At 40.6% G+C, this 18714-nt stretch overlaps 1 long non-coding RNA gene across 1 annotated transcript; it reads left to right on the top strand.

Moving 5' to 3' along the window:
* Positions 1–13440: 13440 nt before the first annotated feature.
* On the top strand, positions 13441–18422 carry LOC129208112 (uncharacterized). The gene is made up of 3 exons (XR_008577677.1): positions 13441–13704; positions 14515–14586; positions 18093–18422. It is a non-coding gene; the product is annotated as an uncharacterized LOC129208112 (long non-coding RNA).
* The last annotated feature ends 292 nt before the right edge of the window (positions 18423–18714 follow it).

Raw genomic sequence — 18714 nt, 5'->3', positions numbered from 1 at the left:
GTGAGGCTGCTGAGTCGACGTATTTTTCAATCTATTGTACAAAATGACGAGGTGAATTTGGTTCACAGCCCTTCATGTGTAAATAAATAAATAATACCTCTGAAACTTGATCAGAGATGAAAGAAACCATTTCCTTCAGAGAGCTAGAGAAGTGGTTTCCCATGCCGTGTGCTTTATGGTACACACAGAACCCTTTGTGGCTCGTGTTGTTTATCCTTCAGATTGTAAGAAGGAGTCAGACGCAAGCCTTAAAATGAGATAATGTGTCACTTCTGACATTTCACTTTTTCTGTCGTTTGTGTTCTTTCTTCTAAATACTGGCTGTTCTTTTAGAAGCCCATTACGAAGGAAGAGGCGTATACTATTCTTCTCAATTCCTGGTTTATAAAGTATCATACACTGTTATCTTTTTAGGTTATCAGAATGGAATCCAAATTGGAAAATACTTTATCTCTTAATCTCACCAAGGTTTGATATGAATTTCCTTAAAAATAAGCTGAGTTTTCTTTTCTTTCTAATCTTAGACCATTTCTTTCATACAAAAGCAAAAGGTGCCAGTGGCACAGCTACCTCATGTAATGAAACACATAGATTTCTCTTCTACTTATTTTATTTCTCACATTCATCATTCATATTTAATGCCACAGGCATTTGACTTCTTAATTCTCTATATTGAATTGAAGAGGCATGCACAGCATGCACTCCAGTTTAATGACTTATAATTCTTCTTCATTGATGACATACTTTTTCACCTGAAAAACTTGTGGTGCAAAGCTTCCTCTCACATCTGCGATGTAGTCAGTATCCTTAACGAGGTGGTGACGGCTGAAGAGCTGAATGCCTGGGAAGTGTAAGGTGCTAACCTTAAATGACTCTTGGTTTGAGAGAATATTGGCCTAAGGGTTTTTCTCTTGATTTATATATATTTTTTTTTTCTATAGTTGAACCTCAGTTGTTGACTTCTCTCCTGTTGGCTCTAGAATGTGTCTCTTCTCTTTGTCGTTCTCCTTTTATGAGCCAAATTTAAAGTATTACATAACTCTCTCACCCAAAGCTAATTTGTGTTAATCTACTGAATAGGTTTGCCAATAATATTTTTCAACAAAAAGTTTTCATAGACTTCAGCAGAACTAGCAGATCATATGAATGACAAATTACGGTATCTGATGCCAGTATTTTGAACTAAGGTATGATGGACTAAGCATTACCCTGAACATAATTTTTTTTTTTATTTACAAATATCTCATAGGAATATTACAGTTAGGGTTTGTTATTTGCAAAAGCTTAAGATTTTGGAATAAAATATTCTGCAGAACTGCAAAGCATTAAGGCCATTATAAAACCATTGCACCTTTCCAGGTTTTCAAAGCACTTTAAAAACATTTACCAACTCTCATAGCCCTGAAGCTTGGGTAATCTTATCTTTTATTGATTTCCCAAATGGGTAGACTGAGACATTGAAGAGTTATGGTTTGCTAACTGCGAACACTCTTGATAGCCAAATGCAACGTCTGCAGGAAAACAAAAATTGACACTGAATTTCCCCTCTAACTATAACAGAGAAACCTTCTGGAGAGTTTCCTTCTGACACTTTCAGGAAAGCAGAAGCAAAGAGCGCTGAAGTTGCCTGGTTATTCAAGGAGAGCATGCCTGAATGAAGAGAGGAGAACGTGGAGGTGTTTTACAATTCTTCTTCCTCTAGTCTGGAGTTAAGTTTATCTTTTCATTCGAAACTTACTCAAGGCGTGTGTCCTTCATGGAGATAGGTGGAGGGCAAAAAAAGATTTTCAGGAGAGGAGGTCTAGGGAGGAGAACAGGTCCAGTTTGGTTTCCCCTGTAGGCTTCAGGCTAGGCACTAGCTGATGAAAGCTGTGAAGAGTGAATGTATAGGATTTTGGACAGCAATAAAATCTTTGCTGTGTTAGTAGTGTGTTTACCGGGGTCCTCTTTCCCTCCTGGTATGAGATCCTGTGAAACCATTTACTGCCTGGCAGTGACCTCTCTGTATATGGCTTCTTTGTGTCTGGGTGTCCAGCACAAGAAAACCACAGCTGTCCTGCTGTGAAAGGCTGTGTTCATCAGGCATGTAGTGAAGAGGAGGAGGAGAGCTGGGGGTTATCCAGGTACTGGTCCTTTTCAATGTAACAACTTTTTGGGAAGCTCCAAGAAGTGAAAGAAGTTATACTTGACTGAATAAAACGATCATGAGAAAATGAGAATTATTCTGTTGCTGAATGATGATTTAAACTTAGTCTTTGAAATATTCTCAAAGTTTTCCTTTGGAATACATCCTAAAGTATTTAAAAACCCCTCAACAATACAGGTTGCAAAAGATCTTCAAACATTTCAGCATAGAAGTCCAAAACTTATGTCTGGGAGGGGTTTCAAAGGTCACGTAGTTCTGACTCCTGTCCCAAGGCAGGTGTGGCTCTACCTAAAACACACTTCAGTTGTCAGCGGGTGTTTTTTCCTTGGAAATTTTCTGTTATTTTTATCACTTTCCAACAGTTTTTTTTTTTTTCCCCCCTCTGACGATCTTAATGTATTTAGTGTTCTGATTTCTCTTTAGTAGTTAGAAATGTCTCAGAAAGTGGTTATTAATAAATCATTAAAGGTTTGTATCTCATTTAATTTCCTTGCTTCTCTATTCCTCTGTATTTTCAACCATAGTACAGTCATTCTGAAAATATAAAGAGGAATTTTTTATAATGGAGTCGAATCTAAATGATGAGGGCAAACCTAGAAATTTTTTTTCTTTACCTGTAATACTCCTTTATTATTCAAGCTATTTGCTTAGATAAAAGATTTTTTTAACCTGATCTTGTTTTACCTGGCATCTATGAGGAAGAAATAATCGTACGCGCAGGGCTTTACAAACTGCGTATCTTGAAGAGCACGTGGAGTCACGTCACCAATAGGGCTTTCCTGGGAATAGGGAACAGCAAGGTTGAATATAACACTTGATAACTACAGATATTTTCAGTAGCACCAAAGGAGGTATGGGAAGTGATGAAAAAACTTATGAAAGGTAAACGGACTATAATTCATACTAAATATCTCCCCTTGTGCAGAAGCTCTTTTTAAATTACTCAGATAAATGAGCTCATTTATGGAATATTTTGTACTGCATGAACTTATATGGGCACCTGTCATGTATATATATTTTTAATACTGAACTCATATAGATGGCTTAAAGTCCCCCTTGCCCTTTAGTAAATTTAAATCTCCCACAAAGCTGCTGTACAGTAGTCATAAAGAAACATTTATGGTTCAACATAATTTCCCTTCATTTCTTTTTCTCTTTCTTTAAAAAAAAAAGGCAGTTTAAAAGTAATAAAGCACTTCCTTCTGTAAATCTTTGATCTTTTTTCTTCCTAAGGGAAGATTAATTTGTAAATATGCTAATGGATTTGTATAATATGAAACCTTCATAAGAAAAACTACATTAGTTCATATGAATGAACACATCTATCTTATTCAATTTATAAACTAATGGCTGAGAGCATCAACACTGTGTTCTGCTTGGTCTCATGTCCAAAATCACTGCTTGCATTTCTAAGACAACACAGAATTTTACATAAAAAGTGTTAAATAAGACCAATTTTGTCACCTCTGTGTGTGTTTTTTTTTCTTTTCTTTTTTTTTTTTCTTCTCGATTGTAATAGTGATAGTGTAATAGGTTGCTGCTGTTCCAGCCAGATGACTACCCTGCTCTGAAGAAATCCAATGTGATGGGAGTTATGTGGACGGAGGGCACCCAGCTGCATGCCCCCCTAACGAATCCTGCTGGTTTCCAGCAAGGTGCTGAACGTGCCAGCAATCGCTCAGGTGGACACTCTCAGAAGCTGCAGGACTGAAGCTGCCATGACAGCTAAGTGTTCATCCAGGTTGCTTACACGAGCTGAGAAGTTGAATCTAGCCAGCATCCTGCTGGGGTAGAGATATTGCCACTTTTACTTCCAACTAGAAGTCTTGGAGGACTTTGTTCCCACCAGTGTCTCCCTACTTTCCCAGCCATTGTGGTTGCAGTGGGGACAAAGCTGACTGCCCTGCTCCATGGCAGGACGGTCATGGGACATGGGCAAGGTCTTCATGGGGGGGATTCACCCCCAGTGGAGGTGCAGTAGGAAGTGGTTCACTGGAACCTCCTCTTACTCTTATTTATGTCCTGGGTGCCTTCAGGCATTGCAGTGCTCCCTCCTCATTCCCTTTTGCTCTCCGAGCCCAAGTTGATCTCCTTCCTCTCTCTGTCCTTCCTTTGGTTTATTCTGGTGCTTAGCTGAGAAGCCAGGGAGTGCTGAGGCTTGCTTACAGCCTTGCTGCTAGTGAGGCCGTAGCATCTCTACCACATTTTCTCCAAAGAGAGGGGTGGGAGTGAAGATGGAGAGGACATGGAGAGGATGGGTAGAGCCTACTATGTCCACCCGTTTCTTTCTGCCAATGTCTCTTTGTTATTTAATTTACTCCATGCTCTTTCTCTCCTGGTTTCCCTTTGGCTCTTTCCTTTCCTGAACCAAGCAATACTAATGGAAGCTTGGCACTGTGTTCAGTCAAGCAGATCTAAAAATCAAGGTCCACATGTTGATCCGGTGGGGCTGTGCTGTAGGACTCCATGGTCGCCCCATGGCACCCAAGACCGCAGGGAAATGCTGCTCTTAGCCATGAGCTCATCTCTCTGCCTCTCCGCAAGGAAGAAATCCATGTGTTTTGTTTTTAATCCCTTAAATATATGGCATACATTTTAACAGAAAGAGTGTGGGGAGGATTTAAATTGATTTTGAAGTTAGCCTTAATTTTGATCCAATTTTGTCTGCAGAATGAAGCTCAGTGCCGGAGGAGTCTAAGTGGTGACCCTGAACCTCTAAGCTTTATATGGGGATTTTTCGGCATTGTAGGCCGGGCTTATTAAGGTAAGGATAGATATCTTGAACTTCAAGCCAGCATAGTCAATGAAGGATTTGTTTGATGTGCTTGCGGTACGCAGCGCCGAGGAGGCGCGTCGTTAGCAGCTTCGGCAGTGGTGTTTTCCCAAGGGCTGACAAATTTGTGTCCGGCTTCATCGCATGGCTTTCATCCTGCTAGCCACAAACAAAAGGTGTGCATTTCTTCAGGCATGGAGCTTACCAGGACGCCTGCCTACCGTCATCTGACCGCTTCCTTCTGATGCTGTCGCGCTCTGGGTAAGAATAGCATCGTAACATGTACCTTAAGGCTGGAGAAGAAGGAGCGCAAGGAGGCAATCCACAGCTGATTTATAATGGGGGCGGGTGGGAAGGAAGTGTCAAACACTGCTCAGAATAGATGAATATTATAAAGTGGCCTGGAAAGATCAGAAATAAGAGAGATTCAGAACTCACTTTTTTTTTTTTCCTTCCCTCTCCAGGAAATTCTTTCCAGTGCTCCTCAATAATAGTGGGGATGGAGGGCGAGCAGAGCAAAACTTGGTGGTTGTAAGGAACAGAGATTCAGACACGAGCTTGCAATGTGATATAGTCTGTTCTCTTTTTAAAAGGAAAGGCGGGGGGGTGCAGGGAGGTTTAGGCTTTTCTCTAGCTAAGTTTTCTTCCCAACAGTCAAAAATAATAGAAAGTAGACAGAGAAGAGATCTGTTAATTGATCTTGTCCATTTCTTGCCCAACACAGGATTATTCCCTGCAGCATATTTACTAGTGCTGAGTTCAGCTTTGTTTTTAAAACCTCCGCAGTGACAATCTCCCGAGGGAAGTGGTGAAAGCCTGACTCTACAGCCTACTACATCTCCTTGTCGATCTGCTTTGCAGAAGGAAACTCTCACACCCAGGAAATGTTTTCTGACGTTCAGCCTACCTCCCACCCCCCCTCCTTTTTTTTTTTTAATTCTGTATTATTAATTCCATTTATACTCTTCCGTATCATGCAAAATATTGTCCTTCCAGGAGCGCACCATGGGTTAGCTTACAACACTGAAAGACTGCATTCTTGAGAAGGAAGATCTTTGCCTCATGTTGATACTCTCTCAGCCAAAGTAAATGCATAATTTAACTACCTGACCCATCACTGGCCCATAGATGGTTGTTAAATAACCACCTTAACTGCAGGTAGAAGTTTTGTGTTGGTTACTTGCATTTTCTCTGCCTCTAATTTTGAGTTATTCTGCATGAAACAGATCCAAGAAATCAGTAGTATGCCTCTTAGCATTTTTAACATTTATTTTCTGATCTGGATTTTTTTTTCTTGCTTTGCTTTACCAATAGATGCCTGTCTGCAAAGCATGTCCTTTTTCATTGCCTTTCTCCCCCCCCCCCCAACCCCTAATCTTAGCACTAGATCGTGATTTGGTCGAGGTCCTATTTAAATAGTTTTGGGGTTGCCAACATGGTGTGTTCTGATATTCAGATCTCATAATCCAATTTTGAAATTAAAGAGCTTGGGGCAAAAACACTCGCACAACTGAAATGCATGTTTTTGAGCACTGAGCCAGTGTTTTCTTAAGAAAAATATACCAAATCTCCTCATTCTCTTCCCAATTAATATAACAAATGTCATGCTCAAAATCTTCCCTTTTAACTTGTGCCCCATATAAGCACAACAGACAGCAGAAATTTAAGCTGCACTATGATTTCAGGCAAGGTATCTGAATTCCAGCTGAATACAGAAAATATGCAGAATAGCAACTGATTTATAGTGCCTCATTTACTGTCTTAACAGAATGATGTTCTCTGTATCCCCAACAATAAAAGCAACAGCAAGGAAAAAAAAAATAAGTCTTTTAATTTTTCTTTTTTCTTCTCCGTCCCAAAGGTTTTTCTCCCCTCTGCCCAAGTAATTATTTTAAGTTTCTCGGTATTAAATCGAAAGGTTCATCAACTCACATCTTTACAGCTCTGTCTTTCTGTATACAGGACCCTGTCTGCCTGTTTCCTCTATTGCACTATTTTGTTTGTACTACTGTAATCATTTTGCTGGCCCAGATCTGTGTGGGTGTGCTGGCAGCTTTACAACAAAGTTACATGGGAACTGAGTTAAGGTTGAATATTTATTAGAAGAAGCCATCTGGCGTCAGGCTGTCTGTACAGGGGGGCTTATTTCTTTAGTAGTCTCTCCTTTTTCTTTCTAGCTCTTCCTCCCTCTCTCTCCGTTTCTCATTTACACGCCGCATACATGTGAAAAGTGGAACACACATCTTGACATATTGATTCGATTCTTCATATTTACAGTAATTAACCCCGCTTGTGTGATTATCCTCGTCCCCTCACCCCATACCTCTCTCTCCCCCTCTTTCCCGGTGTCGGGGGCTGGTTCCCGTGGTGGCAGCCCCACGGATGCTCCCGCCGCAGACCCTTCCCGCTCACGCCACTTCCCATCGGCTCTGGGCAACTATAGCTTTGCTTAAACATCCCTCTCCTGCTCCTTCCACACTTTCCCTCCTCCAGCTCGTGAGCTCATAAAAAAGTGCTGCGCTCCGAAAACTCCCGACTCACCATATTAAACAAACTAGCCAGCAGAAGGGTGTCCGTGCTATTTCACCATTTGTATGACATAGCCAGGCTTCAAAGTGCAGCACTAAATTGCCAAAAGATGTTTACTTTACTTGCTTAAGAGCTCCTCGTAATTCAATTGTTCTCTCTCCCGCAGTAGAAACACACATGCATCCTGAGAGCCGTGCTCTTGTGAGCTCCCACTAGTTATTTACCCACGGGGTTTCCTCCGTTGTATTTTGCAGTGCTTGACGGGTTTTTTTTATATTATTTTTTCCAGGGGCTTATGGCTCAAGGTAATCTGTTTTTTTCTGGGGTGCTCAACTACAAGGACCTTAAAAGATGCAGCTGTCTGGCTGCCTTTTGCTTTTTCCCCCAATGACAGACATTTAGTGGTTTTTCCAAAAGAATTTTTTTCCTTTTTTTTTTTTTTTTTAACATGCATGAAGTTGGACATCCAAACATCCAAAACTGACGGTCACCTTGGAAAATCTTGACCTATTTTTCCTAGCAGGCCAGGGAAGCCGATGCAGTCTAGCTGGCAGCCCTTTCCCACCGTTCCTGACTTTTGTAAGTTAATATTCCGACCTCGCAGCCTTGCGTAACCTCCTTGTTCGTCGGTGTGGTGGTTTTGGTGGCGATGCCAGGTGGGAGAAGGGGAGCACTGGGCAGCAGAGATTCTTTCCACTGACAGAAACAGTGAGTCACTACTGTCCTGTGATTATTCCCTGGCCTTCTTGCAAAAGGCTGCCTGCAGGGATGAAAGGAAAGTCCTTTCTCCGTGACCTACGCTGGGGGTTAGCAGCCTACTAAGCTCCGGCAAAGCACAACACGTGGGCTGATTCTGAGCAGCGTAAAGCAGGGAACGAGGGCTGTGAGCCATGGTATCTTGAAGGACGCAAGCTGGGAGAGATGGTGGTTCCCAGCTTCAGCCTCCCACTACTTTTCCAGTAAGTGCTGCCCCATGATACCACTGGTTGGCTGATTGGAAGCATGTTATCTCCTCCCCCAGGTAGTGTCTCCTGGCTTGTCATGTCTCTTATATGTTTAATCTGGGAAAAATAAGGATTTTTCCATGCGGTGTACTAGGATGGCTGAATAGCTGCACTGCTGGTGGGAAAGGGATGGGGAGTGGACCAAGGAGGTGGTCCAGAGTGGGAGCAATGCGAGGAGGAGGAGGTTGCTGTGTGAGGGGTGGGTGATGAAGGAGGTAGCTGCTGAGCTCACCTTCCTCTTCTCTAAGTTTAAATGAAAGAGGTTGCTCACCTTAACTAGCCCACAGTTATTCTTCCATCCATAGTATGGAGAGGGGCACGACAAGTCTTCTGGTGAGCGCCAGTGATCTTAGCTCCTGACTCTTTGGCAAAATGGGAGAGGAAGAGGGAAGAATGGGCAAGAGACGTTGACTTTATTACCGCTCTTATTCTGTTTGTCCTTTGGCAAGACACTTAAGTCACCTTGTCTCGCTTGTAAAACCATAACGATAACTACCTTCTCCTAGAAGTATTGCGAATTAAAGATCATTATTGGTAATAAAATTCTCTGAGATGCTTAGAAGAAATGTTCTGCCAAGGTGTGTAGCTTAGTCTCCCTTGTCAGACCTAGATGTCCGGCAGCTACGCTTTGTCACTGATACAAAATCTATTTTATGTATGAAAGAACAGGCTGAACTGTTAGCTACTGGTCTGAACAAAATAATAAAAAGGATTTTGAATTCAGTTTTGCTTTAAAGCTTGTTGCACTTATCAACTTTCCGTGCTTTCTGGACAGGCAGCGTGAGTATTAATCTCCGGTGAAGTATGCCAGCGCTCGCCCCGGGTTGGCGTTACACAGACCAGACCAGATAATGCCGGAGCGAGGACAGTAACGGGGCAGCAGCTTCTCACAAGGACGAGAAAGCAGCCATGAGACAGGATGAGCGTTCAGGATGGAGCAGGACATGGGAGAACATCGGTACCAGATTGAGTATGTTAAGCAGCGACTACTGTCACCAATTAAAATAACCATAAAAAGCCAGACATTCCTCACTGAAATAACTCGTAACAGATCCCAAGCGCTGCGTTACCTTTCAGCAGAGCTCTGCGAGGGAGCCGCGGCCCCTGCAACGTGTAGATCTGATCTGGAAAAGGGACAGAAAAAAGCTTGTTCCCATCTCCCTTCCCAGACCACACCATCTGCTATGGCCCTTCTGAGGCTCTTTCCCCACCTCTAAACCCTCTGCAGCTTTTCGGCAACCCGTTTTCTGGTGTCCCCCTCCCTCTCTGTTAGCACGGATGCTCCCAGACTATAACCCTTCTGGCTGATGTTGGGGTAACTCACGAAGGTGGCAGCCGGCAGCTTCACCTTCCAGCTCTCCTGTCCTATTTAAAATACCAAATTTGTCCCACCGTGCTCCGGGCACGGACTGGGAACTGCTCCAGAGCGGAGGTAAGGGGAGCTAAGAATGCAAACCAAGCAAGTAGGACAACCCTGAGGTCCTCTGCTTGTCTCCTTGCAGAAAGCCCCCTTAGTCCTTTACTTCAAAAAAATTACACTCGGGCAACCCCAGAGCAGCTAATCTAACGTGTAAGTGCAAGGTAAGGCAGCGTGTGTTTCCACGTGTGCCTCCAAGCTGACAAGTAGTTTGGTTTTCAGTACAGAAGTAAATGCTTTAGATTTGTCCGTTCTCACCTTTCCACGTAGTCATTAAAACATTTCAGTTCAGCCTTTTTTCTGTTTGAGAATAGTAATCAAATTTACCTGTAGCCAAATTTATTACGTTAGTTTTTAAACTTACATGTGTAAAAGTGCTGGCGTGTATTTGAATGAAAAATACAACTTGAATAATAATAGCAAAGTAAAATACAGGCTTCAAAATATGAGTCCAAGCACTGTGATTTGTCTTGGAAGAGGAGATGAGTATCTGAGTTGTAGTAGGAACACGTGGCCCCTGTGGTGGAGCAAACTCGTCCTCCCAGCCCAACAGTTACTCAGAGAAAGAGCCAAGTGACACAATTTAAATAACTATGCTAAAATCCTCATTGGTTTAGTATTTTGCAGGAGGAGGATGAGGATATGACAAAAATGCACTCATTTTGAATTTTAAGTATGAAATATATTGATACCAAATCCAGTGGATACAGTATCCATAGTCTGTTCTAGTGAATATTTTTTACAGCAGTTGAAACATCCTGAGGACCCTAAAATTAAACTTAGAGATGTCAGTGAGGAACTTACCATTCACTTCTTCTGCAGGCTTGGAACATGCAACTTTCTTTAAGTGGGTTTTTTTTTTTGTTTGGTTTTTGGTCTGTTTGGTTTTTTGTTTTTTTTTTTTTTTTTTTTTGCAAGGGGGGAGGAGGGGTTGAGTTTATATTAGTTGCTTTGAAATTCAGTTGCTGCTGACAATAGCTGCCTCTCCTTGCTCATCAGGCGTGTGGTTGTGCTACCAGTGCGGCTGCACACGCGTGTGCGCACACACACGGGGCCTCTCTGCCTTCTTCTCCGTTGTGGCTATGGACGAGGGGATGCTCTCGTTCAGGAGGGGGGTTTATTCGATGTTTTCCAGTGTTGCCAAACCAGGCGTGCTATAGATAAGACACTTGCATTAGAGGGATTTATGCTGCTTCCCCAGTTATTCGGAGAAACCCAGCTGCTTGAATCGGGCTGCATCAGACCCAGATACTTTTGCTTCTGAAACAGCATATGGTTTTAAACCCAAACTCTTCTCTCTACTGCTCATTTAGTCAAACAAAATATTTTTTATTGTTGTTTCTGGACTTTTTCTTTTCAGACACAATTCCTCTAGGCTATTGTTATTTCAACAAGAGAGGGGGAGGACAGGCTCAGCTAGTTACTCTGTGGCTTTCTGGTGAGGAATTAAGAATTACTCTAACAGTTTAATAATGATAATCTCCAAATAGTTCATAACGGCAGTAAGGGTAATTAATGACATTTGAACAGTAAGAGTACTTACTCCCTAGGGAAATGTGATATCCACAATTTTATTTACATCTGAAGTTGTTTCAAAGGTAAAGGAAAAAAATAATAATCTGTTTTTAAAAGGGTTTTATACTCTCACTGTTTCAGATTTTATCTTTCTTTATTATAAGCAAATAAAAATAATAGAGTTTTCGCTAATAATAAAAACTGCATTCCATGTTAAATCCAGAATTAGGTTAAAAAAAAAAAGAGGAACTCTCATATGTTTCCTGTGGGATTAAGATTTTCTGAAAATTATAAATCACCAGTGATACTGTGGTTTACAAAGAAGGATAACTTCTTTTTAAAAGACCCACATATTTACATTTTAAAAATATTTTTCATAGCCTTTAGAGCCATTAAAAGAACTTAAATAATTTTGATGATAAATGCTATGTACTATAGCTTTTATGTTTTGGTAGCACTTTTTATTTTTCCTTCACATAGCTGACCTCGCTAAACCTTTGAAAAATGCTGTTACATCCTTTTACGTTCTCACAATTTTACAATGAGGGGAAAAATAACTCCTCTGATAGTTTTCAAGATAATACTTGAACTAGCCTGATTCAGATGTTTAGGTTTTGAAAGCCAACAGAAGGAAAAGGGTTTAGTTGACCTTGGGTTTTGAGAATAAATAGGATAACACCTGATTCAAGACAGGAAGCTTTAGTTGGGGTAAATATACAGAGCGAACCAGAGTGTGTCAATCCCGTTTAGCATTTGAATGCAGCCTCTGCTCTTTTGGTTATGCTCTTGAGCCTGTTTCTACTTTTGGCTTTTACATTCCACAGAACTTCTGTAAAATCAGTAGGGACAGTGCTAATAAATTTATAATGTTGTTTTGTATTTCTGAACATAGTACCTCAGTAATTAAGTGAAATATTTATGATGAATATAAAACAATGCAAATTCATTTGTTTGCCTGAAAGCTAGCTTGTTATTTATTTAGATTTATCTTCGAATGATTCTTTAAATTGAATCACAGTATGAATGAGAGGGATATTTAAAGCAGAGAAAATTTCCTATAGTGTATTGGTGCATTACACTGTATTATCTAGTGTCAAAGCTATGCAGAGAATGATTAAAAAAACCCCAGAAAACAGAAAAACTTTGACCTAACAAGCATTCTCCAGTTTTATGGGTTTTTTTCTTGTAGAAATTCCACAAGCTAAATCATTTCCCAACGACTGAAATCTTTAATAAACCTTATGCTTTATTATAGCTAGCTGTACACATGCAAACTGGATCTTGAATTACGCGACAGGTAGGAGAAGGTTCAGCATAGCACTATCTAATTTTTTGCCTTAGCCAGCTGTATTTTGCTGGCTGCTACTTCCAGTAGTTTTCTATCACTTAATATTTTCAATCTGAAATCCTCTAACCAACTCTATTCCAATGAGAGTAGTGACCTATGAAAGGAAATGTCTGTGCAAAGTGTCCCTGTGTTGATGATTATGAACTAAATTGTTTACTTCAGTTGGACTTTTTTCTCCTTCCCTAAGTAAAAATTTTCTTCCAAAAATAACTTCCTTTACAAACGTATTAATGTCGGTCTCCTCATCTTTCTGTTTGACAGTCATCACGTTTATGTCATGACTAAGGAATGGTTATTTTGATGTAAGACCAGAAAATATGTTTGTTTAGTTTAAAAAGGATATTTTATTTCAATGCTATTACACAATAAAGTGTTGCACATCCTCTTAATAAGAGTAGCTATATATAGTATTTTATCTAACTCTGGATGGATTGCTAACGTGCTGAAAAATTGTTGAGACTCATAGGTGGGAAGACTCCCCTAAGATTTTGGAAAACTTCAGCAGTGTACGGTATGCACACATCTTCTCTTTCTTGTTTCTTTGATCTTGGTTTGGTAAAACACCCCTGAGCAACCAAAGGTGACCGACTCTTGCATGAGTTGACAATGTACAGCTTCCATAAGGTGCTAGTCTACAGCCAGTATGTGGGTGCTTGGGGAAAACCTGGCCGTTACTTGGAAGCTTTATTTGGTAAAGCATGTTATTCCTCAGCCTTGTCGTCATGTTGTGTTTGGTTTACAAGATACAAATAGGTTTTAAATGCTTTGCTTCATTACACGGGGGCATCGAGGTTGCCATGTTCAGGCCGAGGGCAGGGCTCCTGGACATTAGCAAAAGCAGAGACTGACGTTTCTACCTTATGGTGTCTTAGGTTGCCACCAAACGTGCTGCCACCGGAGCACGTGTCCAGTGATACGTGAGCACCTGTGTGTGACATAGCCGACCTGCAATGCCTTCAGCCCACGGCGAAGGTAGGTACCTGCAGGAGTTTGCAGGTTGGCGTTTCGGTTGGTTTGTCGGCTTTCCGGCAGCGCCAGAGGGAGAACGTTGGCAAGGTGTTGCGAGATACCAAGTCAAAGGTGTGCTGTGTTGGCCAGGAGCAGAACAAGGAGTTTTGAATGACTCTGTTGAAATATTTAAGAAAGTTTTGTGCGCTTTTTTTTGTCTTTTAGAGAACAGCAGCAGCTTAGAATTAGCAGAAGGACTTCCATATTTGCTTTTATTTTGTCAGTGAATATATTTTATTTTTACACCTCTTGTGCCTTAACATTGGTAATTTTGTCTACTAATAAGTGCAACTCACAGGGTCAATCAAAGAGATAAAATATAGCCATTAACGCTAAGATTTAAAAGGGTAAAATTCCAATAAATCAACCATGTCTGCTGCCTACTTTCTGGGCTCTTAGAAAACTATTTGAAGCATGCTGTAAACATAGAGGAGGGCTCAGTAAGTTTAGTTGGCTTGAAATGTGCTACTGTGTGTTACTATAAGAATGCTGTTTGGAGTCTCTTGCTGCCGCATACGTATTTTTTTTTTTTTTTGAAAACAATTTCCTTTTTGGAAGTGCAAATCAGGCACTAGAGTTTGATACCATAGTAGGGCTGTGAAGTCAAAGGCTGAGAAGTAGGCCTCCAATGATACAGAAATATTAAGCAAAGAGAAAGGGAAATGAGTGCTGTGCTATACTATTTATTACCGCAGAAATTTAACTTGTGATTATGCCTTAGAAAGTTAAAATCCAGACATGATGGGCAATCTCCATCCCTTCTCCTTTTCCCAGGTCAAAAAAAGTCCTGCTGGACTTTCCTTCTTTTCAGGCATTCCTGGGAAGAAGATGTAGTCGCCAGCTTCAGTAAGTACAGTGATGCTCCTCTTTTCCTTAAAACCTCAGTGGCATGAAAGTTTCAGCTCTCCTCATTTTTAAAGTATAAAAATTTATTTCTCCTGGTGGATTGCCCATGTGGAGAGATTTAAAGAAATATATGAAGCACATTCATAACGATGAACAAGCAAACAATCCCACTCTCTCAATTATTTTTGATTAAAAAAAAAAAAAAGCAACATTTTTGAAAAAATCTCATAATTTGAGGGCTGCCTCAAGGCTTCAGAGCCCCTGGCTGGCAGTGCCACAGAGGTACCGGGGTGTGCTGTGGAAAGGCATGGCGGGGGGAGTCCTGCAATCCTCTCAATCCAGCCTCAGAAAGGAGGCTAAAAAAACCCTCTTTGAAGGGATATTTTGGTTAATGTCATATTTCCTGATATTCCCAGATTACACGTACGGTAGAGTCAAAAAGAGTATTCAAAAATCTCAAAATAGAGCTCAAAATACTCAAAATAGGACTCCAGTAGTACAAATAGCATTCAAATCAGAAATAGCCCAGGCTCAGCTCCGTGGGGGGCTGTGATGGCCACGAGGCTCAAGCCCACGTTGTCCACCCATAGAGCCGTGCCGCTCCTTTGCGCTCCGGATCGCAAGCTCACCATGGCACCCATGGCCACGGCCATGGTTAGACTTCCTAGCCGTGTTTTGTCAATATAAATAGTAATAATTTTGCGTTGGTTCTTAGCAGGCATATTAAATTTTTGGCCTTGGCTTGCTGATGTCATTTTAGAAAAGTACTTGGAAAAGGCCCACGAGAAGTTTAAAGTGCATGTATTCTGAGGAAGAAAAAAAAAATATTAAAAATAGTTGTTTACACTAATCTGAAAAACGTTATAATCTCAGAAGGGCTTTTTGCCATTGAACCCTGGAATATGTTTTTAGTAAGGGGATTACTAGTTCCCCTCCCACCTTCTCCCCCCAACCAAAAAAACCCAAACCCACATTAATGTTGTCAGTAGTATAATTGCCTCAGTCCTAAGACGTATTTCTCTGCTGTGGTTGACAGTGTTGGGGAAATAGCTGGCTAAGTGATTCTTGGATTTTAAACCACAAAAGAGTGATCTTGAGTCCAATATTCACTTTTCAAACTTGGGAGGAACATGATTTTGACCTCCGAAAAGGTACAATGCCTGCGCTCATTAACATCTTCATACAGAATGTTTTTCTTTAAGGGTGGATCTATACGAAGACCATAGTGTACCTGTAATATTGACTCCTTTAACTTTTTTTCTTGGCTTTTCAGCAGTTGCAGGTCATGGCCTAAAACTGGTAACCTTCCTGAACAGGCTCTGGGTCTGCCTGTGATAAAATATATGCGATGGACAGCAGACCCCAACTTTGCTTCAGTAAATAATAATATCTGCCTTCGTAGAGACGTTAATTACTAGGAGCTTGGAGTAGGCAAGGTAACTTTTGGTTAGAAAAAGGGAATTTACAAAGACTGGAATGTTCAATTTTTTGGTGGTTGGTAGGCTTTAATATGCGCGTCTTTATTGGATGCTGTAAAGCTGTCAGTGAGCCCACCTCACTGTGGGGATCATTGGATCAAGCGGGCTCTCTGAAGCACGTGAGTGTGACCCAGACACTTGAGTATTTAGCGGCGAGTGATAGATCACGTTTTGGTCAGGGTGTTGCGGGAACAAGTAGGAAAAGTGCAGTATGCTAAAAAAACCCCATTGTTATGCAAGGACGGGCAGGTCCAAGTTGCGCCTTAGTAGCACACGAATGAGTATCATAATTTTAGAAAAGTTACTAGCAAACCATCAGACACAAACCCAATACATAGTCAGGCTATGTATAGGGCTAGTAGTAGACTTGTAGTAACAATGAAGAATGGTGAAGAAGTAAAAATGAGAACAACTCAGAAACCAAATCTTACCTAGAAATTCAAATGCAGATATTTTCACTGTTCTTATTGGCTTTCTGAAAGCCGCTTGCACTAACAGAGTTTTATCTCTATACATCTAAGTGGAGTTCAGATACCATGCCAGTAGCAAAAATTTGCTTTAATTATGAAATGAAAATAATTTTTAGTGGAAATTGAAGTGGTTTAGGTCTCAATACTGCAAAGAGTTTTATGCTTGTGTTTAATTAGTGTTAATGTCTCTAAGTAGTCCCATGATGAATCCTATTGATGAAAATGGTACTGCTCAACTAGGGTACAGCTGAGCATATAAATATGTCTTTGCGGGATTAAGGTTTACAATCGTACAGATTCATTTTTGCTAGAGATCTCAAAAAGAGAAGCTTGAATTTAGAGTTAAAAATACATTTTGCTTTCCCTTTTTTGTTGCCCCAGTTATTAAGAAAAAGGCTAGACGTATTAACCTGCGGCTCCATATACATTAAGCTACACACAGTGCTTGCTCCTGTGCATAAGAAAGGGTTTAAATTCCTTATCATTCTGCTGGCTTGATTTCCACCCTCTCATAGCCTGTCATTCGCACCAGCTAAAGTATTTCCACTATCCCTCAGAGAAAAGCAAAGCCAAAGCAAATTAATCAGAGTAGCCACCTGCTTATATAGCTTAGATCATCTAATCAAAGAACAAGAGCACTACAGTGATGGAACATTCGGTTCAAATAGCAAATAACACATACCAAATATTGAGAGGAACAGTGTCTCAGTGTTTTGAGGGAGAGTAATCCCTGCTTATCAGTTGGCTATCATGAAACAGTCAAATAATCTGAATTTTAGATCACACACTGCATTTGTTGTAACTTAATACTTTTCCCAAATAAAAACAAATGAGGCAAGAAGACTTTTGTCCCATTAGCAATGTGTAAGTGAAGATCTGCAAATAATTAGTTATCTAGGATACATTATACTGATAAACATTTTAAATTATTAAAAATATTAATAAGGAGCACTAAGGTTTTTTCCAACTAGGAAATTATTTTCTGATGAAAGTAAGAAAAATTATTCTGTATCGGTTAAAAATTTGTATGTGCTGCTGCTGAAAAGACCATAAAATTAAGTAAATTTCTGGTTTAGAAAGTAAGACTCATTTTCCTGGAAGAACATATGTACACCTGTGATAGACACATGCACATGCTTTTTCTTATAATCACTCTCCAAATTTAAAATTTGTATTACAAATTTTCTTAAAATTCAGACTATTAAAGTGACTTCTTCCACTAACAGAAGGTAGGAGCACTGAGATCACAAACACGATGTCGAGAAGCATCGCGCGTGTAGGCATACATTATGCCAGATTAAGAGCAGTGCTTCCCATGCCTGCTCCTCTATCTGCCTTTGTTCAGTTATGAACACAAGGAGAGAGATTAATTTGCTTACATCTAAAAAATGCATTTCATTCCTGGTTTTGATGCACAATAAAGGCTGGAGAAAGCTTTATTTTAAGTGAGAAACCATCTCTATCTGCCTTTCTTCTCAGCATCCTCCCAGTAGCATTTTACTAACCACCAATGCCGATTATTTTTAACTACTTGCTTCTCTCTCCTTTCCCCCAACAGCAGCGTGTCATCCAAATCCACTGGAGCTACTCAGAATGAACCCTTTCAAATATTAGCATACGTTCAAAATGAAAGAAAAAGCTTCCTTTATGCCTCACCTACTCTTACACAACTGGTGAAAGCCATGAAGAGGTTTGAAACATCTAGCAATCTTCCCATGCTGACCATTGTTTCGCTGTGACCCTCCTGATGGACCTGCCCCAGGTCTCCTCTGTGGTCAAGAAAATTTTCCTCACAAAACTTCAGGCCTGCTACCCTGCTTGCTGTCAAACTATGGAGTCTTCCTTGGGCTTTCATGGGATTTTACTGACCTGATGCGGTGTAGGATGGTACCGGGGAAGACACGTTGTATCTATATGTGCTGCAGTGAGTATTGCAGCTGAAAGAAGGAACAATTTTATCTCCTTTCTCTCATGTTTTTTTGTTTGTTTGTTTGTTTTTTTCCTAATAGGAGATTCCCAATAAAGGTGAAGAAATCGTTGGTGTTTTGCAGAGTTTGAAAGCAAAACATTAATGGAATGAAACACGCATCTACCAGCGATGCTCAGGATAACGTAAAATTGCAAATATGGACAAGAGAGACTGCGTCCTGTATTAGCAGGCAGGTGAAGTTGCAGAGACA

This window comes from Grus americana, chromosome 6 (genome assembly GCF_028858705.1).
Source record: "Grus americana isolate bGruAme1 chromosome 6, bGruAme1.mat, whole genome shotgun sequence".
In the NCBI taxonomy this organism is placed as follows: Eukaryota; Metazoa; Chordata; class Aves; order Gruiformes; family Gruidae; genus Grus; species Grus americana.
Note: the sequence above shows the minus strand (reverse complement) of the source record. Positions and strands in the feature narration are given on the sequence as shown.